Source organism: Lycorma delicatula, chromosome 1 (genome assembly GCF_047948215.1).
Source record: "Lycorma delicatula isolate Av1 chromosome 1, ASM4794821v1, whole genome shotgun sequence".
Lineage (NCBI taxonomy): Eukaryota > Metazoa > Arthropoda > Insecta > Hemiptera > Fulgoridae > Lycorma > Lycorma delicatula.
The window spans coordinates 282647432-282672504 of record NC_134455.1 but is presented as its reverse complement, the minus strand read 5'-3'; the positions used below and the strand labels follow the sequence as shown (position 1 = coordinate 282672504).

The window sequence follows — 25073 nt, the reverse complement described above, 5'->3', positions numbered from 1 at the left end:
TGGGCATTAATACAAACAACAATGTGATGACAGATACGTTCAGTCTCTTGAAGAGAAAACGTTACCTTGACGAGGAATTTTATTTTACATTATTGTTTTTGTTCTTGTTGTTTACAGAGCTTTGTAATTTATTACAATCTACAATTGTAGAGTACATAAAATAGTACAGTTCTTAGTTCCGTTGCTTATCTTTTTCTTTTTAAATTTATGGTAGTTCTTCAGGGTCCATATACAATTACTGGTGTTACTTTGTAATATTTTTTCTTGATTTGCGTTTTAATTTTTATTATATTTGTATTAAAGTCATAAAAAAGCTGAAATTTATCAATTACGTAAATGATAAGTGATTTTTGTTTGTATCTTCATTTTCATTTCAATTTTGTACACAACTTCTTTTTAATTGTAACGAGTAATCAAAAATATGAACCTTTAAAATCTTAAAAATACTTGCTGCAATCAATATATCAGTTATAGTACACACCTCTTTCTGTTTAGAAAGAGGTGTTTAAAAAGAAATATTTACGAAAAGTAGAGAGAGATATCCACGTTTGAACTTCATTTACTTTTATTTTTCAAATCTGCCATTTCCATTCATTGCGAGAGGTTTGATCTAAGTAAAGTAGGTTTTTATGGAGTAGAGTGTAACTGCACTAACAGGTTTAAAAAAATGTCTTTTTTACTATTTTATTTAGATTTTTATACTTCCATAAAAATTCTTACTAATGAAATTAATTAAAATATAAACTTATGACAATATTACAATATTGCATTTTAGACACACCAATATATTTTAAGTCGGTAAAATGTCTGTAACTCTGTCGTGTGATAATTATTAAATCTCTCAAACATCTAGTCTATTTTTTTTTTGTTTATTGGTAACCATAAATAGTTTTTTGACCTGGCAATAATGGAAAGTAAGTTATAGCTATGCTGTATTCCGATCCACTAGAACGGTATACATAGTTCATCATAACCCATGTAGTGATAGAAAATTATAAAATGAGAAATCTGCAGCTGAAAAACACAAAATTTTAGGGATAGTCGGCATCGATCTCACGAGTTTTTATTTAGAAAATCGATCACGCTAATGCAATACCGTTTAGACGATATGTGGGACGAATTTTGAAGTGGATCGGTGTCAATATTTGAGACTTAGATTTTAAAGTGCAATAATTTCTTTTTTATGATTAATTCTGGTATAAGGTTAAAGCCTGTGCATGGGAATATGAGATGAAGATTTTTGGAGTATGAAGAAAGACGTGCCTGACCGGGATTTGAACCCAGGACCTCCGAATGAAAGGCCGAGAAGTTACCACTCCGTCACGAGATCGGCAAATAAATTTTAATGTTGATTACTGTGATATGTTAGCCTTTTTTCAATTTTGGTGACTTCTTTTCCAACGATTTTGATTATTTTGTTTTTATCTATAAAGTTAGCCTACTTTTTTCTATAAATAAATTTTGTTATTATTGGGTTTACCTACCTTTTTCAGGAAGATAATTGAAAGTAAAAGTAAAAGGAAATGCGGGAAAAGAACATTTTTATGAAAATCTTTATTATTCATTCTACAAGGAGATGCAATTTAAACTACTACGGATCGTCTAATAAATTTATTTTATACTTCAACTTGCTTTTTTATAGCGGATACAATTTTGTATTAAAGGAAACTTTATTTGTTCTAGTGTTAATGCCATCCGTCAACAAATTGATAACCGTAATTGGATGCGGAAGATGGTTGGTATGAGGGTAAAAGGCGTACAAGGCGCTGGTGCAGAAACTTAGAAGCGACGCCAAGCGTCATGTAACTGTATTAAGGGTAAACGCAGTTGTTATGGTAACAGCATAGACGCTGGACCACATCTCGACGCCCGTCAGTTCTCATCGGGCGCGCTGCCCTATCAGAAGTGCATTAGTATCCTGTTACTGTTTTAGATCGAGGAAGTAGTGTAATGAACCTTGCCACTCCCTCATGATACTAGATACGCGGTTAACTGAAAAAATTCCTAGGTAAGTACAAGTTAAGTCTTGTTAATTTCATTTAGACAGTAATTGTGCGCGTACTCCCGTGGCGAAAACATATTCATTTTTTAAGAGTGAGTTACAGTTAAAGAATCCATCACTGATTCTTGACCGATGTTGATAAAAGTCTTTAAATTGATATTTTCAGTGAAAACGTTTTTATTTTGACGATACTGCTTCTTGGTGTTATAAATATATATCGAAACGTTTACATTTCAGTCTTGTAAAAATATTATTTAAGCGTTTTTTGAGCAACTGATATCTCAAATTTTGATTTTTTTACAATTTAAAAAAAAAGTTGAATAAAAATTCAACCATCTCTATTTACGATTAAAGTATATGCTATCAGTCATGTATGTTATACAAAGAAACGAAACTTCTGCATTCAGATAGATTTTTATTTCTCTCGATTTAAACCATTATTGTAACGTATTTAAGCTCTCAGTACTTATATAAAGTGGTTATGTAATAATAAAGATTACAAACAAATTTTATTTATATTTTTCTTCTTGTGATTAATTATTTATACTGCATGGCTGTGATGCCTCGTTACTGCATTATGAAAATTTAAATTTATATTAAAAAGTTCAAATGAAGTCTGCTATCTTATGTTTTGCTTTATTAACATTGCTAGGTAGGTGTAAATTTTAGAATTTACTGTATCACCCAGTACACTTTAGTCGTATTATATTTTTCCACTTCCAGAAATTATTAAAGAGATTATGTTATTGTCAATAAAAAAGATTTTACTTAGTTATTTATAATAAAATATTTTGAGCTTTTGAATTTGAATGATACAAACAAGTAATATATGTGCACTTACTGTTTATTTTCAGCGTACTTTATTCATTGATAAGGGCACCCCCTAAAGATTTTTTTTATCTCCCGTTAATAATCAGTCCTTGTCGGAATAATAATAACAATACTTTTATTTAAGAACTGTTAAATAATTTGTGGGTTAATGTTGTGAAATGAATTTATATAAAGAAAAATTTAAGAATTACTCTTAAAAGCTACTCCGTTTTTCATCTGTTTACCTGTTCACCTGTTACTTGGTGAGCTGCCTTCTACTGTGTGACTCCTACAGATTTATAGATAGATTTGTAGTTTTACGTACGTACGTACGTACGTACGTAGGTAGTTTTGTAATTTCAGTAAACAACAGAGTGGAAAACGGTGGCATTATTTTGCGTGCCTTTTGGGCGATGACAGTCTCCTTGGTTTTTCAACATTAAAAATTAAATCGACCCCTCCCAAAAACAGTAATATTGATAAAGAACACATTAAATTATTAATTTAGGATTATAACCTGTTGACACTATTTGTATAAGGAGGTTTATTTACGAAATCAAGATAAAATTATTTAAAAGTGTAATTTATTATCATGATTCTTCATACTTTGGTAGAGGCTAAGGATGGGTGTATTTTAGCGAGTTGATAAGCGAACAAAGTTTGCAGTACTGCAGATTTCTATTCGTGATCCGTCAGATATCGTGCACCTTTCGGTTCTTTCTGTGTGATTTTCATCTTTCTTCAGATTGTCTAACTTCTGAACTAGAAATCCTTGAGTTTTCATCATTGTTTTCCACATTCTAAATTATTTATAACGATTACGATTTTTTATAGCTATCAAGTTTCTTGAGGCACAAATTCTTGTTACCTCGCGGATATATTGTTGAGAAAGTAAGACAGCAGTATATTGTTGGTTGCGCCAAGATTTTATTTCTGAGAGTTCGTTCGATGTCTAACTTAATAAGTGGCCCTTATGCAAATAACATTAGTTCCTCTTCTGCCTGCGTTCTAATTGCTGATTACAAACTAAAACAACAAAAGAAACTAAATCGGTAAACCTTTGTGTGAGGACGTACATTAATATTAAGAATTTCTACAAACAAGTTTTATGTTGTTAAATTTTACCCTTCAATTGGATGATCATAATTTTTTTCTAAAAATGCGTGATGAATGAAAATGGATGCAAGTATTAAAAACATACGGTCTTTTTGCAAGTAGAATATTATATATTGAAACATAATATATATATATATATATTTATAAAATTATGTTACATTTACAAGTAAAAATTTATAGTGTACGGAACATTTATATATAATACCGATCGATTTATTTTCCAAAGATCAGCTTAACCGATTGAAAGCGATTTAGGAGAAAATAAATTACAGCGATTTTTCCATTTTTCTCCAGTGAAGAAATAGAAGAATTTAAGGATGAAGCTTGTCAGCTTCCCTGGTCAATTGTCAAATGCGGAAACATTTCTTAAGATATTTCTGCTTACAACTACATTACCTGATTCACTCAAAATTCCTTTTGAACTCAAGAATTGTGTGTATCCTTAGAGAGTTGTTCTCTTGAAATACTAAATAGAGGCTTTATTTGTGTCGAAAAAATGATGAAAATCTTATTTTTGCAATGCATATATGTATATCATTATACAGATTAAAAAATAATACAAAAGAATTTTGATAAAAATCTACAGAAAAACCTCTCAAAATTTACGAACTTAACTAACTAAACTAAGTAATCATAATCGAAGAAAAAACCTGTAATTTTAAGATTTACGCAAATTCTTTATTACAGTATCACTAATGTTTTTCTGTGAAGGTGGGCAATAAATAATAATCCTTTCTAAAACAATTACATATAATTTCTAAAATTAGGCCTGTAAATGTCTTTAAAACTAATGCTGGTACAAATTGTAGTACCATTTAAGTTATATAAGAAATATGAGAATTATAAAGTTAATAAAATCATTCTTCTGATTCGTGTATCTAAACTGTAGATACTTTACACTGACCAGCAAATTATTCTATTGCAATTCTTCGAAACTCATTAATCCACTTTGTCTACAAACCAAAAATAAGTAAAATCTATCTTTATCGTTGTAGATGGTATGCTGTCAGAAAATTTTCTTGTTGAGATTTTGTGGTTATGGTTTCTTTTAGGTGTTCCAACAAAATAAATTTCATTTAAAAAACTTTACTCCATCCTTCTGGATGTTTGGTTACTTGACAAAAGTATATGTTTTTTCCAGATCATATTAGTCTTTCTAATTATTTTCATTCTATTACAATGATAATGCCTTTTTTTTGCCACATGTCTTTGTCATGTTTCTTTTGGGGTGAGTGGCGGTACAGCAGTGAGAGTTTTCGATTGTTACTGGAATAATCTATTTCGTTTTCTGAATTGGCTTTTACTATACACTCTTTAATGAATTTTCTAATATGCCGAATGCGAAATCGGATTTATAAATTCGATTCACTAGAAATTCAGTCCAGTGTACCATATTTGTGCGACATTGTAACGGAAATGCATATGGGAAGTTTTAGCTGTTGGCTTGACTAAATGAAATAAATAATTTTTCGGTGTAGTTAGAATCACATCTACTGGATTAAATTTATCAGTTTCTTATTCTTGTACTTTTCTCTTATACGCTACTTTTGGCTGAATTAAGTATACTTTTTTGAACATATGAAAGAGTATTCAACATATGGGATTTTCAGATGTTTATTTTGTCGAACGGGTATGAACATAGATTAGAAACGAAACGGTACTTAAAATTCAGTCTTGGACACGTTAGATGTTAGTTGTAACATTTAAAAGATAAAAATTTTCAGCGGGAGTCTCCGAGGCTTAATAACCATAAAATCTTTCTTTGTTTCCAGATTAAAGTATGGATTTCATATGTGTCTTATTATATTGGTTTATTAATAATTAATATTACTTTAATAGTTTCTTTATGGGGCAAGGATTCCTATAAAACACATTTAGTACACTTAGAGAAAATATAAGAAGTAGAGAAATTAGATAACTATCTTTATTAACATTATTAGGTTAAAGCATTAATATAACAAGAAAAGTTGATGAACACTTAGTATAACAAATCACTACATCGTTTGAGTTATATGCAGAGCATAGTTATCACTATGAAAAATGAAATACCAGCTACATACAAATGACATAAATATTGATTAACAAGTAAAAACTTAGCTTTAGTAACTACATAAACATTGAATCACAGGACACTATAGATTATTGTATTACACGGTAATTTATACGAGTTAGTAGAGTAAATTCTGAAAAGATATTCCATCAAATTAAATAAATTTTTATTCACGTCGTAATAATTTATAATTGACCTTTATTTATAATTTATTATTATAAAACCGTTACACTGAATGTCTAAAATGTAATATGTATTAAAATTATTAATAGAAGTAAAACAAGCAGTGGTGATTCTCACCATTTTCTGTCAATAAATGCTTCATATTGTTAAGAAGGCGAAGGTTTACTCATCTCCTCTGACATGTAATTTTTCTACATCGAACATATTTCTTGGTATTCAGGTTAGCAAAACCTGATGGACACACAATATTTTATTTCTTACCAAAGAAATTAGTTTTGTGAAAATTCATTGTTATGCAAACAAATCCGTTGGTGCGGATTCCAGTTAGATAAAGCATTTTCTATTGTACTTTCAAAGTAAACAAATAATTTCTTTAATTGCATTTGCATGTTTTTGTTATGGAAGGAAGATCGCATGTAGTCAATAAAATATTAGAGGGTCCAGTTTTAGTTCGGGATCGATTTCACATGATTTTATTGGGGAAAAACACAAAAATGCATTACCACAAGTGATATAAACCTAAAACACCTTAATGTATTTTAGTATATGAAAAGCAAATACATATAAAAGATCGTAAACGAAGTTTTCTAGGAAGCGGAATACATTAAAAAAAGACAACGAAAGTTGAATTTTGATCCCGTAAAAGGAAGAAACAATTACGCTAAGACGAGTATGAAAATCATCAATAAAAATTAATAAATCGGTCCTGAAACTGTATTCTCATTTTTTTAACAAAAAAATTGTTAATGTACTGTTTCTCAGAAGATTTGAATGGGAAAACACAAATTTTATTTAGAGTAAATTTGCTTTGTTAAATTTTCAATAAACAAACAAAACATTGCAACGAAATTTACAGAAAATGTAATCCTGTGAAAGTATCAAATGAGTCGACTGATAATTTTTTTCTTTTTTGTTTTAATACCTCAACTTTATTTAAATAAAAACTTACAGAATTTGGGAGAAAAATGTAATAATTTTAACTGAAATCAAAAATATTTTTGATATTCAATAAAATTGTGGAAACTTTAGTCAATTTCAGTCACGTTATCCAAGTATCTACAATACTGTGTGCAAGTTTAAATCTCCGCTGTGCTATATACAAGTAACTGTCACAATGTAAAAGAATGTGAGGGAACGGTTTCCGTTTAGAATCTAAATGTTATTATACTAGTATATTTATATTCTGTAACTGGATAACTGGATAAATTCGTTATCTGGTTTACTCCAAAAGCAGACAGTAAAGGAAGAATCTTTTACTGAAGATTTTTACATTAGTCCAATATGTTTGATTTCATGAATGCTATTGCTAACAACAGACAACCATTATTTTTTCTATACTGCCTTAAACCGTTGTTTCCATAAGGACGTATATTGAAATTGATCAAGCGTAAAGGTCAGTTAGTGCTTGCTCCTTTCAGACTGCATCGACTTGTATATTGCTTAGAAACCCTGCAAAAAATAGGTATAGTAATCCTTCTGTTGAGAACAGATGTAGGAGTTTGTTTAATCAAAGTTATGCGTTAATAAAAATATGATTAATAATACTTGAATTGGAGTTATAAAAGCATAACTTCCATGAATACGGCGGTGACTTTCTGTGACCTTATGTTAAGTTATGACTGCTGTACAGATCTGTAATGACCCAGTGATTATAGTCAGAGGTCGAAAAATACTAACAAGCTTTACTGGCGACTGTTAAGGCCATTTTATTTTGGAGAACAATTTTTAAACTCATTTAAAGTCATTTTTTTTTGTAACAGTATGTTGCAGTTTCTAACGCCGAATACTGTGAAATACGTTGAATTAAAATTATTTGAGATTTTAATGTTTCTATTTTTAATCTTGTATATTTCTGAGTAGACAGTAATGACTACATAATTATCATAATTCTAACTGACTTATTCAATTAGAAAATTAATTAATTATAAGATTAGCAAAAGTCTTAATTGTAGGCTTTGAACAGTTTTAGGTGTAGGTTTTACAATTATAAGTTTAGTAAAATGCAAGAGGTATTTATTAAGATAATTTATCAAATTACAGCAAAGGATGGAAACTGGAATACCGGACTGGCGGGGAATGGTCGTAACTTGTTGGCGGAAGGGATGCATTGTACTGTATATAGTAATACACCGGCACGTAGGCACGCGGGCACACACACACACACACACACACACACACAGAGTGCCGTGTTTAATTCTATTTATACATTATTATTTGATTTATCATTTGTTTGGTTTTTTCGTTGGTTGTTGTGACAACCAACGAAAAATAAAATAAACCTTGTTAAAACCACAGTTTTAACAAGGTTTATTTTATTTTTAATATGTTATCTTTAACGAAAAGAAAGGAAAACAGGAAGAAAGGGAAAAAATTTCATGCTTTTTATTCTTTATTCAATGGTTCAGTCCCACACGTACTGTAAACATCAATGTCTGATTATTTAAAATTCGTTAGCATCATCCTCATTGCAGTCACTAACAATACCAATCATTATAAAACTTTCGGTTTGTTAATCTAAAATTCTGGCTCTATCTCAGTATTTGTATTGGTTTTTAAAACGCACTCATAAAAGTAATCGGCGGACAGTTCAGAAAGTTTTTGCTCGACTGTTTGCCTCATTTCATTTATCTTTGGCTTATTCTACAGTTTCCTCTGTAACCTTTATTATTATTATTATTTCTGTCGTAATAAGCTAAATTTGGGTAAGAGTGATTCGGTGGCGACTTTAATGCGCAGTGATCATAATAATCCAATAATGTATCGAAGTAAAAATTGTAAAAAAAGGTAAATTATAAATTTAAGTGACAGATAATGACAAAACAAAAAAAAGATCATTTTTTGTAGCATACCTTATTTAATTTTACTGTTGCGTATAGTTCTGCATTGTACATACTTTCTGAGCACGATATATTTTGACATCGTAACCATTCAGGTTTCTCTGTTTCTGTCTTTGTGATAAACTCCTTGCTTCTGCACCGATAAAACAAGGACAAAAAGTGCAATTATTATTATCTGCCTCGCTCTTTTTGATATGATTGTCTCGAAAAACATACGTCTACCAGAAATTAGTTCTTTACTGATTTCCCTGCAAATCTTCTGTTTGAACCAATAAGCCACCAATAACAATAAAATCTACACGAGCACAAAATGAAATATTGTGATGATTTATTTAATTTATGTTTATATATATATATATATATATATATATATATATTGGCCTTATTGCATATTAGTTCACTAAATAGTTTCTGGCAGAAACAGGTAATATTTTTCTCTTCGTGTACTATTCAATCATTACTTCAGAAACTTGAATTTCTGAAATAATCACGAACAATATTCACTTAAAAGAAGCGTGCACTATATAAATATATACATATTTATACGGTCAAGAAAGACCTTTTCTTCCCCCATTTTAATTTTTTTTTGGTTTTTGACATTTTGAAGCCCTTGAGTACAAAGATACTAAAATCTACTTTATAAAAATTTCATAATTATGCAAGGAAGAAATACTTCCTTTGCCAGTAGGTATAAAAACAATTTTGTATATTGTTTAACAAGTTAAAAATTTCTATGAAAAAAGCTGTTCAATATAATTACGTTATTAGCATTTTATAAACCAGTTCAATCAATTTACACCATTTTCTTTGTGATTCCAGCCGTAGTCAACAAACATTTAATTCTTGGCCTCTGATTCAGTTTCATTATGGTTGGATTAGGTTGGTTTCATTATTATTGTTATCAGTGGTAACGTGATGTTGCACATCCCTTTCGGTCTCTATATTACCTTAATAAAGAACGGCCCCTTTTACGGCCATGTTTACGACCCCTTTTACTGTCTTTTACCGTACATTGGTCTCTTTTGATGCGGACAAAGTTACGTTGAGTTTCAGTCTCTCTATCTGTGTTTTGAGCTGCAGTCGTGTGTATACCTTCTGCAGTTCCTGGCGTTTGAATTGAGTGCTTTATGAACGGTTTCATCAAATTTATACTCGTCGTTCTCGATCCACGAAGTGTTAGGTGGAAACATTTGTTCGGGCACCCGCCTCAGCGTGGCGATAAGGTGGCAACGACTCTTGGTCGTAAGTCCCCGTTACGAGTAAACGGTTCGCCCTTAGTCCTACTCGCGTTCTTTTAAGAACGATGAAAATAATCTGTAGTTACCTGCTGTACTTTTCAGTATTGAATTTAACTGATCCAATAGCGGGGAAGAGGTGCATAGAGTGACAGGAGAATATCTAAGGTCTCCGGCTGCCCTTACTCGCTGCGGGAAGTTATCACATACGTGGGCTTGCCCAATTTAGCTGGTAGGTAGACAGCGAAAATATCGTTAGTTCTGCAAGTAGGGAATCTTCGGCCAAGGAAGATTTCCGGGAGGTCCACAAGTCCAGATGGAAGCCTAATAAGCCGGAGCCAGTTCCATCCAGCTCCTCTGAGGACGAGTCGAGCGGGATGGACACGGGGGCACCCGCCCGGGTCAAGCCGACCCGGGCTGTTGAGAAGTTCAGAAAAGCGAAGGGCAGACCTGGCAGTTCTTCCCCACTAGCCAAAGTAGTCCAGGTCCTCCTGGACTACGTTTTTGAGTTCCTTTCCCTTCCCAGCAGCGTCAGAGTTGAGACGAGAAAGACTATACTTCCCAGGTGTATGAAAATCAAAGAGACAGTGTCTGCATCAGCAGACGGATTCGAGACTTTGGCCTCAAAGCCCAAAGAGGCCAAAGTTGCTCATAAGGATATTCAGGCCCAAAGTACTGCCGTGTTAAATTCAAAACGGGAAGCAAGTAAGGTGGCGAAGAAGCCAGAGATCTTATTCGTCAACAGGACGGAGGGCTGGAAGACCACGAGCAAAGACCTCAAACACAACTTCCAGGTTGCCCTTCGCGGTAACCGAAAGGAGCTTCGTGTTAGGGACATAAATGAGACCAGCAGAGAGCTGGTAGTTGTTGCAGATAACAAGGAGACTGTCCGAGTCATTATGGAGTCTCCGGCTGTTAATAAGCTTGAAGTCAACGTTGACCCCAAGCGGTTGAAAAGGCCCCGGGTCATATAGTATATAACATCCAGCAAAGTCTTACTGATGAGGAGGTTATGCTACTCTGGTCTCCTTAAGTGCGTCCAGAGTTCCTGTGTTTTGGCCTATTCTCAGTTATTTTCTGGCTGCTGGTCGAGTGAGTACCTTCCAGTAGTATCAAGGCTTCGCTGATTATTAGACTGTCGATATAGTTAGCGCTTATTCATTTTAGGCTCATTATTTCTTACTTTCACGGAGGTAAGAGGGTTAAAATTTTGCAACGCGTATCCACCTCATCGCGACTGAAAGGTGGCAACGACACCAGGTCGTAAGACCCTGTTACAAGCAAGGAATTTTCCCTAGTTCTGCTTGCGGTCCTGTCAGAGCGGGGGCCGTAATCTGTGGTTTCGTGCCGTACGTTTACATATTGTACCCAATCGAGCCAATAGCGGTCAAGAGGTACAAAGAAGGGCAGGGGAATAAAGAAGGTCCCCAGCTGTCCGTGGCTCGCTTCAGACAGTCGTCACATTCGTGGGTTCGCCCAGAGTTTCTTTGTTGGAAGGAAGACTGCAAGCATGTCTCGACCCCATGGTAGTGAGGCTAGGGTATCTCTGGCCATGCTAGAGGACCAGCTGGTAGTGAGGCCTGGACGGAAGAGGACAGCGGAAATTTCACCGTTCCCCTCGTGTTCAGAGAGTGAGGTCTCAGAGGTAGTTGAAGGGTTTCCCACCCGGGAAGTTAGACGCGACCCGTAGGTCGAGGATTTTTTGGCTGCTTAGGGTAAACCTGACAGTTCGTATGCGATGTTGGCTGCGGCGCATCAGAGCATAGAAAACCTTCTAGAATTTGTCGACGGTTTCCGCAGCGTCAGCACGGGAGCGAGGAGCAGAATATTGCCACGTTTAGGGCATGTCAAGGGTAATCTGTCTGCTTTGGCAGATGGTTTTGAGAAGTTGGCCTCCAGGCCCGCCGAGGTCAGTGTAGTTCGGGTCCCGACGCCTGCTCCAAGACAGAAGAAGTGATACGCTGTTGTTGTCAAAGACAAGTGTGAGACTAGTCAAGCCTCGAAGCAGCCCGAATTTATTTTTATAAACAAGCCTGAGGCGTCTACTAAGAGTAGTGGACAACTCAAGGAGGATTTCCAGGTCGCTGTTCGTAGAGATCGGAGAAAACTCAAGATCAGGGAAATTAAAGAGACCAGCAAGAGTCTGTTAGTGATTGCGAATGACGAGGAGACCGTCAAAGTCATCTCGGAGTCTCCTGTGATAAAGAAGCTCGAGGTTAAGATCGACCCGAAGCGAAAGCGTAGGCCCCGGGTCATTGTCTACGACATTGACCGACGGCTATCCAATGAGGAGGTTCTGTCTCTCATTATGGAGCAGGATACCGAAATGGATGAGGCCAACTTCAGGAAAGAGTGTAAGCTACTCTTCAAGACTGGTAAGCGTGATGTCCAGCGGTATCACGGTGTATTTGAACTCGGCGCTGGTCTCTTTAAGCAGTTTGTGTCTGAGGGTAGGTTGTACGTTGATCTTACGTCCTGTAGGGTTAAGGAGTACGTGGATGTACAAAGGTGCTTCAAGTGCTGTCGTTTTGGCCATAGAGCCAAATTTTGTAAGTATATCTCGGTCTGCGCGCATTGTGGGGAGGAAGGTCACAAGCGCGACGACTGTCCGCAGTAAGCCGAGGCTCCATCGTGCGTCAACTGTAAAAGTTTGCGCAAAGAGTGCATGCATTCGGTCAACAGTAAGGTCTGTGGCTGTTACTTACATGCAGTAGAATTGTATTTCAATTCCTTGGATAGTTAGTATCCTTCGTTGAAACTTGGTGTTTTTACGTAGAGTTAGGAAATCTGTTCTTGTGAGTCTCGGGGTTGTTTTCTGCACAGCCCATCACAAGCTGAGTGATCTGTCAGGTCATTTGTTGTCTGTTCTATGGTATCATGATCCATCTCCTCTCCAATGCGGAGGGGTGTAGGTTTATTCTTGCGAAGCTAAATCGCTTCTTTCGCAACGGATAGGTGACTGCGGGTTTCTAGTGAGGTAAGACTCTGTTAGCAGAGTCGCTTCTGCATCGAGCAAGAGTGGATCTACCTTTTATCTTCGTTAGTCTCAGCCTTAGACTGAGTTGCCGTACTTCTTGATGGTGTGGGACCTGGTATAGTTTTTCCCTGCGGTTTTTACCGCTGTTGTTCTACTTGAATAGTTTACTGCTCCTCTAACCTGCGTTGGCGTTTGTGGGTACCCTGTCCTCGTTAGGATCTCGGGTGGCTAGGGCTCCACCCAGGCAGTTGAATTGGCCAGAGGTAGGTGTGCTAGGCACCGTGCCTCGGTTATATTAGCTAAGTTTCAATGGACGTAGTGCCCGGGGAGTTTACTCTCCTGGGTGTGATTACTGACTTGTCATGGCGTTTTATCGAATTGGAATGCACACTTATTATGGGGATATTATGTTAAATGTTGGTTGTGATCAACCTAGTGCTAATCCAAGAGGTTCTCAAAGTTGGAGCTGAAGTGGGAGACTAGAGGTTATACTCAGCTCCCGAACGGACCAGATCTGTGGTCCTCTGGGGCTTTAGTTTATGCTGGCTGCGCTCCAACCTATTAATTTTACGGTATGTCGTTGTGGACATTTAGGCTGAATTTGCTGTGTGTGATATGTAGTCGTGGCATACTTGTTGCATTTGTATGTACTGCTGGTACTTACAGTTTAGGGATTATTAGTAGGGATAGGCGCGGGGTCTTCGATCTTCCGCGTGTAGGCTTGTAGCTTAGTTCCTGAGGGCTACGTGATAGTAATTAAGTGTCTGATGTCTTCATTGAAGGCAAACTTGACTGGGGCGAAATTACTGATGTAGATGTCCCTCGGGGCATCTCACGAGGCCGGAGTGAGCACTGTGGAATGAGATCAGTTTGAGGGCATAAAGATGACCTGCAATTAAGCCACGCTAGGCTAGGAACGGAGGGGGTGGTGTAGCGATCAGACACGCTACGAGGAGGGATCTTCTCCCCGCGGTGGGGAATCGAGATGATGAGGAGGTTATATCTTTCATTCAAGAGCAAAACACTGATTTGAATGAGGCCTCGTTCAAGGACCAGTGTAGGCTAGTGTTCAAAATAGGCAAGCGGATACCCCACGGTATAACGGAGTTTTCGTATAAGGGGCTGGTCTCCACCAGAACTTCGAGTCGGAGGGACGAATTTTCGTTGACTTCGCAACCTGTCGCGTCAAGGAGTACATTGACGTACAGCGGTCTTTAACTGGTTTAGGTTTGGCCATAGGATCAAGTTCTGTAAGTATGCATCGGTCTGCGCGCATTGTGGCGAGGAGGATCACAAGCCTGATGACTGTCCGCAAAAGAAGGAGGCTCCGTCTTGCGTCAACTGTAAAAGGTTGCGCAAAAGCCATAGGCCTTCGGTCAATAGTAAGGATTGTGGTTGCTACATGAGAGCTGTTGAGATTATTTCATCTCCTTTTTAAGTTACATTCAACTAACTTAATGGCCAGGAAGCTATGCAGTCCAAGTTGAGTAAGGTGAGGTTATTGAGAAACGGAGCCTCGAATTTCTTCTTCTACAGCACTCGTATATGGTAAAGGGTGATCTGCAGGTTTTTCAGGCTGGAATAAGTTTTACGTTGGTGACAGTAAATCCATCGTTCTGTGCAGGAAGTCTATAGATAGTGTCTTGATGCGGCAGGCCTCTGACACGCATCATGTCATCGTTAAGCTTGCCCTGAATGGTTTGGACTTGGTTGTAGTTACTTCGTACTTTCAGTACAGGGATCCCACTGAATAGCATTTGGAAAGATGGGATAGAATTGGTAGATTGGTAGCGGGTCATGCTGTTCTTATAGGAGTTGATGAGAACGCTAAAACGCTTCTTTGGCACTGTGGGATCACGGAGGATGGTGGCGAATTAATCGAAGGTTTCATCGCGCAGCATCAGTTTGATGTTTTCAATGTAGCTGGCGAATTGACTACCTTCGCCGGTGCAGTCGGTTTGCGGAAGGCCTTCCATGGTAACAACATTGATGTTACCCTGGTAAGGATATCCCTGGTAGGATTCTGAATTGGTCGGTAGCCGATGATTGCGAAAGCGATCACCGGCTAATAGTCTGATTGGGTAGGTGGGCTTCGCGATGTCTTTCGCGAACGTTCCAGTTCAGCAGGGGTGCTTCCTGCTTAGACGTGAGGATTGGCCCAAGTTTTCCAATGTTCTTGCAGCCAGGCTAAGAGTTTTTACTCGCAGTCTGGACGAGGTCCCATTAGACAACCTGGTAGAAAATGTTTCTTCTGCGGTAGTTGAAGCCGCTAAACACTCCATTCCCAGAAGCACGGGTTGGAGACAGTAACTGGATGGTAAACTCGGGAATTGACTGCGATGAAGCGGACTGTGGGCGGGCTCAGGAGAGCCACACAACTTGCGAATGAACCTGGATTCGGTTTCGGCCAGTGAGTACAAGTATTCTTGTCATATCCGGGGCATTCAACAACTTGTGGTGGCCCTCTGACTTGTTTCAACTGCAGCAGCGTGGTTGCACGCTAAATGAGATTAGAACTATCGCGAGTTACTTCAGCGATAGTACTGTCATCCTTTGTGATGGCAGTTCGGAGGTAGGAAATACCGTGTCTAAAGGTTGTCCACAGGGCAGTGTTCTAGGTCCACTCGTCTGGATCGTTGAAATCGATTATATCATGCGGTTGCGGATGCCCATTGGCTGTCGCATCGTGGCTTATGCCGATGATGGGCTACTGCTTGTCGAGAGCAACTCGCGTTCCGAGATTGAGTTCAGAGCGACACAGGCATGTAAGGCACTAGGTTGTGGAGTCCAGCATAAGATGGTTTTCAGTGCGGAGAAAACCACTATATTTTCTTGAAGGGCCATCTACTCGCAACCGGGTCTAGTCATCGGCGGGTTGGACGGCCTTCCGATTAGGTATTTCACCCTACAGAAGTATCTGGGTGTTATCCTTGATGAGAAAGTTCAAAGTTCAATTCAGTTTGTAGCGATGAAGGCCATCGATGCATTCTTCGGGGTCCGTAGATTCATTGATCCCGATTGGGGGGTTGAATTATCGTACCATGCGTATTCTTTACAAAGGTGTCTGTAATGCCATAATGTTGTACGCTGCACCCGTCTGGGCTCATTGTTTACAATTCCATTTCTATAGGAATATTTTTTGCGAGCCCAGCTGTCTTCTATTGTTAGCTGTTGTGGGTGGCTACAAAACTGTCTCGAGAGAGAGACAGTCACTGTGATCGCCAGCACAAAATCGATTGATATTTTAACTACGAATCGTAGCAAGCGGTATATTTCCAAAGAGGGAGGCATTCTAACGTCAGGGCGTATGCGAGAAATTGAAGACCAAGGTTTTGACTCTTGGCAAGCTAGGTGGAACGATTCTTCAACTGGTCTGTACTAATCACTCACAAACTCACTTAGGGGTTGCAGTCTGTGGTATCGTAATATTTATTAGTTGGTCAAAAACTCATTATAAACTCGCATAATGTAAAGCACACCTTGTGAAGACTGATTCTATTATTAGTGTACTACCTTACAGATATGATGCCAAAAAAATTCAATGCCTTAGATATCAGTGCAATGACACTAAATTTTTTTTTTTGTTATTGGATTATTTAATGGTCGTTGCTATACGTCTCATGGACGAAACCGAATCTGGAGGGAGAAAAAGATTCTCTGCAGGAGTTGACTTCTACATTAGACAATTAAATGAAAATTATTTAAAAGATTGCCTTCGTCGATAGTAATTATAAGAGCAAAGTTGGCAGAAAGTGGATAAGTTTTGCATATAAACATGAGGTCACGAATGAAGTGGTGACTATTACCCCAAATCTTGACTTATTAGTTTATCATGAGGACGTGACTGAGCCGTACGTTCATGAAGCTGGTCAGAAATGTTTTCAAGTATTTTGAAGTCTCCTAATTGTTTAAATTAGATTTATGTGCCTATTCATTTGATGTTACCATTACTAATGATGAAATAATTACCCAGTTTTATAGTTAGAAACTTATTGATTAATAACTTATATAAAATAGAAAAGCTAGTGAAGTAAGATTCTTCACTTCTGCAAAAAATTTCTGTAAAAGGGAAAAGAGTAGGCCCTTTAAAGAGGTAGATATAAAGTGGTTTACTACTTCTTATGAACAATAGCTGATATTTTCCGAATCGTTAACGAAAAAAAGCAAATGGCAGTTTTATTGAAAAAATGATCTATGAGTAGTCACATACCGTTACGGTTGCTGCAATTTTATATTAATCTCTACTTTGTTTAACTCTGATGTAAAATAAACCTTAATAAAACGGAATAAAAAACTCATCCTTAGTAGAGGAATGTGAATCCTATCAAAGCCTTTTTTAAACGTGTAGTGCATACCTGTGTTAGATTACATAAAAGAAACTGAGTAGTATTGTTTTTTTAGTAAACTTAATTATACGACAGACGGTGAAATTTGTGCCATTATTATGGTGGTAAATTTTTGGTATGTTGTAGTTTAGATTTCCATCAACACGTCTACTTTATTAATTTACTTGATTTATGGTTTTGTTTCGGTATATTAAGTATTCAGTTGTTATAACATGTTTTTTTGAAAGTGTGCGTCATCCAGGGTGAATTTATTTTTGATGTATTATTTTTGAACTAACAGAAGAAATGTTTACTTGTTTTACTATAACGTTGGAACGCGCTCCTGTATTCATGTTCAAGCAGAGTCTGTTGAATGACAAATACAGAGGCAAAAGCAAGCATTGTGAATGAGAACAAAGAAATGAAGGGAACAATGAAGCGATGTTAAAAAGTTGAAAAATTAAATTGCTTCAGACTTACAGTTATGAATAAAATGTTTGTTTCAGTTGAAGAATGTTTGTTGCCTTTATAGTTGAAGTAATTTCGTGGAAGTGGGTAATGTTAGTTAATATTTCTTTATTTTAAGTAGCGATTAATGAGAATAGCTTAATCTTCTTAATTATTCTCTAACTCCACACAGATGCCAACTATTTTTTTACGATGTTAGTGAGGTGATGAATAAATGCCAGAACAAGATTAGGGGATTTCTTCATAATATATATATATAAATAGATTACATTTATATATATATATATATATAAATGTAATCTATTTAAGTTTATTTTCCTCTTGATTGGATAAAATTAAATATAACATGATATATTTTACTTAAAAATATTATCTTTTTTTATTTCTTGGGCTAACTAATCAACTATACAAACTTATAAATAAATTCACTACGTTTCACTTGGAATTCTGTAAGCTTCTTTAGGTAACAATACATATTCATACACACACCATACAGAATTCTCTTGCATACCAAGAAATTAACTGATAATTATATGTATCTGTGTTTATAACCTGATTGCCATTTCCTTTACAATGCAACCTTTACAATGCACATATTTTCTCAAAAATTACAAACATTACATATTATTTTCTTTAAAACTAAATTTATAATATAAATTCGCGTATATGATTTTTAAAACCAACATCTTTAGATAGATACCTAAATTTCCTATCAACAGCTAATATTACATAAAAAATCCGTAGTCAAGAACCTTGCAAACAGAGTAATAAATTTTACAAACCCCGAAGATAGACCAGAATATAAAAAAAAGCAAAAGATTTATTAATAAATAATAATTATCCGGAAAATATCATAAATAAAATATTTAAAAATACAATTTGTTATCACTACAATAATATACCAGTTAACCATCCTAATAAGAATAATAAGACAGAAAATTATAATTAATGCAAATTAATTTTCTTTCTTCTTCTTCTTATTATTATTATTATTAGGATGGTTGACTGATATATTATTATAATGTTTATAAATTGTATTTTTAAAGATTTTATTTTATACCATATGTCGCAGGTCTGTCTGAAAAGATTAAAAAATTGCTACGAAAGGACTTCACAATAGCCCATTAAAATTACAAATCTGAATAGTATGTTTTCGAAATTAAAATCACCGATATAAAAAAATCAACAAGCCAACGTAGTATCCAGCATTCCATCTAAATATTGTAACTCTGCTCGCATTGGACAAATACCTCAATACCTTAAAAAAAAATAGAAGCCCATAAATATAGAAAAAAGGCAGTGACAGCGCTCACAAAACAGAACATAAACATTCATTTGATTTCAACAGCATCAGAATAAACGACAAAGAACAAAATATATGTAAAGGACCACTCGAGAAATGGTATACATTAAGAAAAATACAAACGCTGTTAACAATAGAATAGACATAGCCGGATTAAGCAACATGTATATATTAATTTAATTTAAAATAAAACAAATCGTATATTTATAAGGGTGTCCAAAATTGAGGTATCATTTTAATTTTGCTGCCATTTTTTTTCTACTTGTAATTTATATTTAAAATTTTTATTATCAGATTCTAAATACATTCCAGTTAGTTAATATGGAACGTTACACGAAGGAACAATATGTTTTTATTATTAAAAAAGTTTTTGAAAATGGAAAACGTTTTCAAGTTGTAATTAGGAAATTTAGAACAAAATTCGGTAGAGAAACTGCTCCAACAAATCGTGCCATCAAGCTGATGGTTGAGAAATTTGAAGAAACTGGATCCGTTCATGATAACAGAAACAGAATTTATCAACGTAGTGGTGTGAGCAGAAGTGTTTGAAGAAGATCCAAAAACATCCATTCGTCATCGTTCGCAGCAATTAAACATCAAACGATCCACATTATCCAACATTTTGCATCGTGATCTCCATTTAAAGGCTTATAAGATCCAGCTGACCCAAGAATTAAAACCAGCTGACCACGCATTACGTCAGCAATTCGTTTCTTGGACCATCGAAAAACAAAAAGAAAATGAGAATTTTCTTAACAAAATAATCTTCACCGACGAAGCCCATTTCCAGCTCAATGGCTACGTCAACAAGCAGAATTGCCGCATTTGGAGTGAAGAGAATCCAAGAGTTATCTTAGAGCATAACTCTACATCCACAAAAAGTTACGGTTTGGTGTGGTTTGTGGCTAGAGCAATCATCGGAGCATATGTTTTTGAAAATGGAAATGCGATTACGGTCAATGGAAATCGCTACAGGGAGATGATCCGAAGCTATTTGTGGCAGAAAATTGATGATTTAGACGTAGAGAATATGTGGTTTCAACAGGATGGTGCCACTTGTCACACAGCAAGAAAAACAATGGATCTTTTGAAAGAAAAGTTCTAAAATCGCATTATTTCTTGTAGAGGAGTAAATTGGCCACCAAGATCGTGCGATTTGACATCTTTCGATTTTTTTTTGTGGGGTTTTTTGAAATCGAAAGTGTACAGCAATAATCCCACAACAGTTCAAGAGGAGCTTAAAACCAACATTATCGAGCAGATATCAACCATTGACAACAGTTTGTTGAAAAACGTGATTGATAATTTTGGTAAATGATTGCGAGCCTGCCGAGCCAGTAGGGGGGGGGGGTCACTTGACCGACATAATTTTTCATTTTTAACCGGAACCTAATTGTAATAAACTGAAATAAAAATATTTTTAATATCTGAAAAAAAAAGTGTTTTTTTTTTTTATTAAAATTAAAATGATAACTCAATTTTAGACACCCCTTATTATAGATTTAGATTTAAAGAAAATAATGTTTAATGTTTTAATTTTTGAGAAAATATTTGCATTGTAAAGGTTGCAATACACTGGAAATATCAATCAGGTTATGTCAAGAGATACATATAATTATCTAAAGATAAGATGAGTCAAGTTTCAGTAGGAACATCTATTGCAATAAGGGTGGGAAAAAACATTGTTATTTAGGATGGGTAGATCAGTTAATTTCTTAGTACGCAAGAGAATTCTGTATGATGTATGTATGAATGTGCAGTGTCACATAAAGATGCTTAGAGAATTCTAAGCGAAACGTAGTGAATTTAATTTATAAGTTTGTATAGTTGACTGGTTAACTCAAGAGATTAATAAAATTTTTTAAATGAAATATATCATGTTATTTTATATATATATATATATATATAAAGGAGAAACCACCAGGTCGTTCATGAAGAGATCAACTGAACAATCCGATAATTAGAATAAAGGTAGTATTAAATTTTAAATGTTACGGAACACCTGAGAAACATAATCATAATATTTATTACTGATATAAAAAATAATTTAGAAAAATAATAATAAGGAAACTGATGTATTGGAAACATATTATATTAATGAATATAAAAATAAATAATATAAACTTATTAATAAACTGATTTTGAATTTGATAATAAATTATTAAATTTAGTGGCCTGACAAAACAATTGAACGATTTGATAATATTATTCTTTATCATACCATGGTGGATATTGAATGGTTTTAAATATGATATCAGTATATATATGCTAAAATTTTTACTACATATAATCTTAACGTAATATTTCTAATTTTCATATTTCAATTATGCAAATTTTATAAAATAAGTTTGATGGTGAAGGAGCTGATGCTCTGAAAGTACTTGAGACAAACTGATAAATGTTCTTACTTTCTGTGAACTGTATATCGTCGTAATATAAATATTATTATTATATAAAATAGATAATATAATTTATATACAGGTAAGGTTTATATAAGATTAATTAGTTAATCCAGGGGCGGAGGCATCTGGCCACACGATTGACGAGCGAAGCAAACTCGCTATATATATATATATATATATATAATATTGTACAGTATTTACATTACGAAAATGATATGACATTGCTGTATGTTTACTGCTAAGCTGGTCTTCATTGTTGTTATCTAGGCTACTTATCTCAGCCTTGGAATTTTATTAATAAACAATATATTTTTATGCTAATCAAACTTCTTTCTTTTGTTCCTTTGTAAATCTTACAGTATTTCAGAATTAAGGACCGGATGTCAGAATTGCTCGTCTCAGCCTGGACGAAATTAAAACTCTAAAGCTATAATTTAGTTTTCTGTGAGTTGTTTAACAGTATAGTCTTACATCAGAAAAAATCCATATAAAGTGAAATATATAAGACTGAGTGTAACTTTACTTGCGTTAGAATTTGAATTTAATTTTTCGTCCGTCTTGAATAGAATGCTTTCAGGTAGATTAAATTTTTGTTGTGAAGTAGACTGTATCTGCTGAGTTGTGAGACGCGATTTGGTGAAAGAGGGTCAAATTGTGTACAATGCATGCGCCAGTGTTTATGGAGCAGTGCGGTCGATAACGAGCGCACTTGTTGCTCCTCTATGAGTAGGATATATAGATATGGGTGTTTAATTTGTTCCATATAAGTCATGCACTTTTGTACGGTCTTATGCTTTAGTTTGTACAATTTCATTTACAATATCATACGAATGTATATTGCTATTGGTGTAAAGTAGATTATAAATTCGTAAATTGTTCTCTTACTACTCCGATATACTGAAACTTTTATTTAGTCATAATAAAACAATCGAAACTATTTTTTGACATAAGTAAGCAGAAAAACATATCATAAAAATATGTAGTGTTAAACGTACTTACCTGGTTGTTCTAAACACACGGAACATGGATACTTTGTTTAGGACCTTGCGTGTCCTTGTTTAAAATTACGGTACTAATTTATTTCTGAAATTTTTTCGTTCATCTTCCTACAAAAGAATATTGAAAGAAAGCGTTTCCATTCATCGTCAAACATTTGTGAAATATAGCTTATTGTGCTTTTAAATTAAAAAAATCAATTGATAAATATTGATTTTTAAGGGAAAGAACTTTTCAGGAACTTCTGGTCATAAACGTTCTAGATTTGTATTACAAATTTAATAATATAAAAAAAAACAAAAAAAAAAACACTATTTCATGAAACAGATATTTTCAGCGTTAAAGCATTTTTTATTAGTACTTTCACATTAAATTTAGATATTAAAAAGTATTAAAAATCGTACATTCAAATTTGCTAACTTGTTTTAGATATCCATTTTTTAACTTGAATTATCGAAATAACCCTTAAACTGACAAGTAAGGTTAATTATTTGGCTAAAATCTAGGGTATTTGAAATATTTAAACAAAATCCGGATTTTCATTCCTTTCATTCCCGAATTAGAGGTGATTTTTCATTATAATTCACGAACAATTTATTTCAAAGACTTATTTAAATACATCCCTGTAATCAACTGATCAGTCAAAATTCCTAGTGAACTATCTATATACATCTAATTTCTTAATTCAATAAAACAACAGATGGTTTGTTGGCATTACATTAACTATAATTAATTCAGTTATCTATAGATAATTCAATTATCTATAATTAATTATAGATAATTACATTATCTATAATTAATTAAAATCCTCATTTGAGAAGTAACTATAAGCCTAAACAAGGTGGTAACCTTTTTGTTGGTGATGGAATTTGGTTACGTCCCTGATCTTCTTAGAACTTCGTAGAAGAAGAGTTGGATATCCACTGGTTGGGTGTGTGAAGCCGAAAAGTAAAAGGTCAAGAAGTAGGCTAAGAAATAGTTTACAGAAGCGTTGTTTTTCCGATATTATATTAGGGAGCGACTTCCGGCTTCAGAGTACGATCACTATTCTATGTTGAGAGTGGTACAACAGTATTTTCTCCCCAGATATGGAGTAGCTGATCTAGAGACGAAAAGAAAAAAGATCAGTCTCAAACAAAGCATTGGACAATGCTGTTATCACTGCTGCCAATAGAATTATTAAATATCATAATGTAGGTTTACAAGAGTTTTTAAAATTGTCTGATACGATCTACAATATTGAATATTATCAGAAGATATTCTTAAAACAACTAAGTTCTGAAAACAAAGAAATCATCGTGCAGTGAAGTGTCAGGATTACGTGACAATAAGTTTAATTTATGAATACGATATTAAGTAAAAACTGAAGTAGTGTTACCTAAAGAAGCTTACAGAATTCAAAGTGAAACGCGGTGAATTTATTTATAAGTTCTACTCTCATTAATATGAATTAATATCAGTGATCTCGTGTTTCATGAAACTTTTACAATCTGGTTATTTTTGTTATCGCATTGTAAAATAAATCAACCCTCTTTCTGTGTATCTCCAATCACATCTATACGCAGGAAGGGAAGAGACATGAGGGATACGATTGGGCTGGTAAGAATTCACTTTGGTTGTTCATGAAAGACAACATAATGATGGAGAAATATAAAATATAAATAAAACTAAAGCAATTTCAAATAATAAATTGTCCTCGAGATTTTTGCAAAAGTTAATGGAGTCATGAATTTCGGTATATTTATAATTAAAAAAACTAAAACTAGTTTTTTGCAATCGTTTCCTTAGGGAGTCCAGTTTAATCAATTTACATGACAATTTTTAATTTAAAATTAAATTTAAGACTGTCTATCTATGTGCTTATGCAATTGTTGAAATTTTTAGATTTTTAAAATCCATTAAAATATGCATATAAAATATATCAATTTATTCAGATCTTCCGCCACATAATTGTAGTTAATACGCTGTAGCATACATTACGATCACTTGCTTTTAAAGCTCTTATGTATATAAAAATGTCATTTAATACAAAAATTTAATAATCAAATAGCATTTAATGAAATAATTTTTTTTTACACTTCAACCCAGAATTACAGAGTTTCCGTCGTTAGAATTTTGTTCAAAAGCTTAAAATTTGTGATAGTAAACTAAAAACCCAATACCGATTACTAATTCAATGCAAAATTAACAACCAAGATTTTAAATCGCAAATCCTGGTTTACTAAAGTGTTAAGATCAATTAGTGGACAGTTAGTTCAATTTTACATCCAAGTCTTTTGCGAATTCCAAAAAAATTGCATGTAAGGCAGACAAAAGTAAATATTTTTTAAATTTGTAAAAATTAAGGAAAAAATAACTGTTTACTGTGT

General features: G+C 34.5%; 1 protein-coding gene across 2 annotated transcripts in view; it reads left to right on the top strand.

Annotated features, from left to right (window-relative positions):
- Positions 1–1840: 1840 nt before the first annotated feature.
- The window catches only part of LOC142318320 (potassium voltage-gated channel protein Shaw-like), a 263076-nt gene continuing 239843 nt past the window's right edge, over positions 1841–25073 (top strand). For both annotated transcript variants that reach the window (XM_075354896.1, XM_075354895.1), the window contains exon 1: positions 1841–2008. The gene's annotated coding sequence lies outside the window, so the exon portion shown is untranslated. The remainder of the gene's footprint in view (positions 2009–25073) is intronic.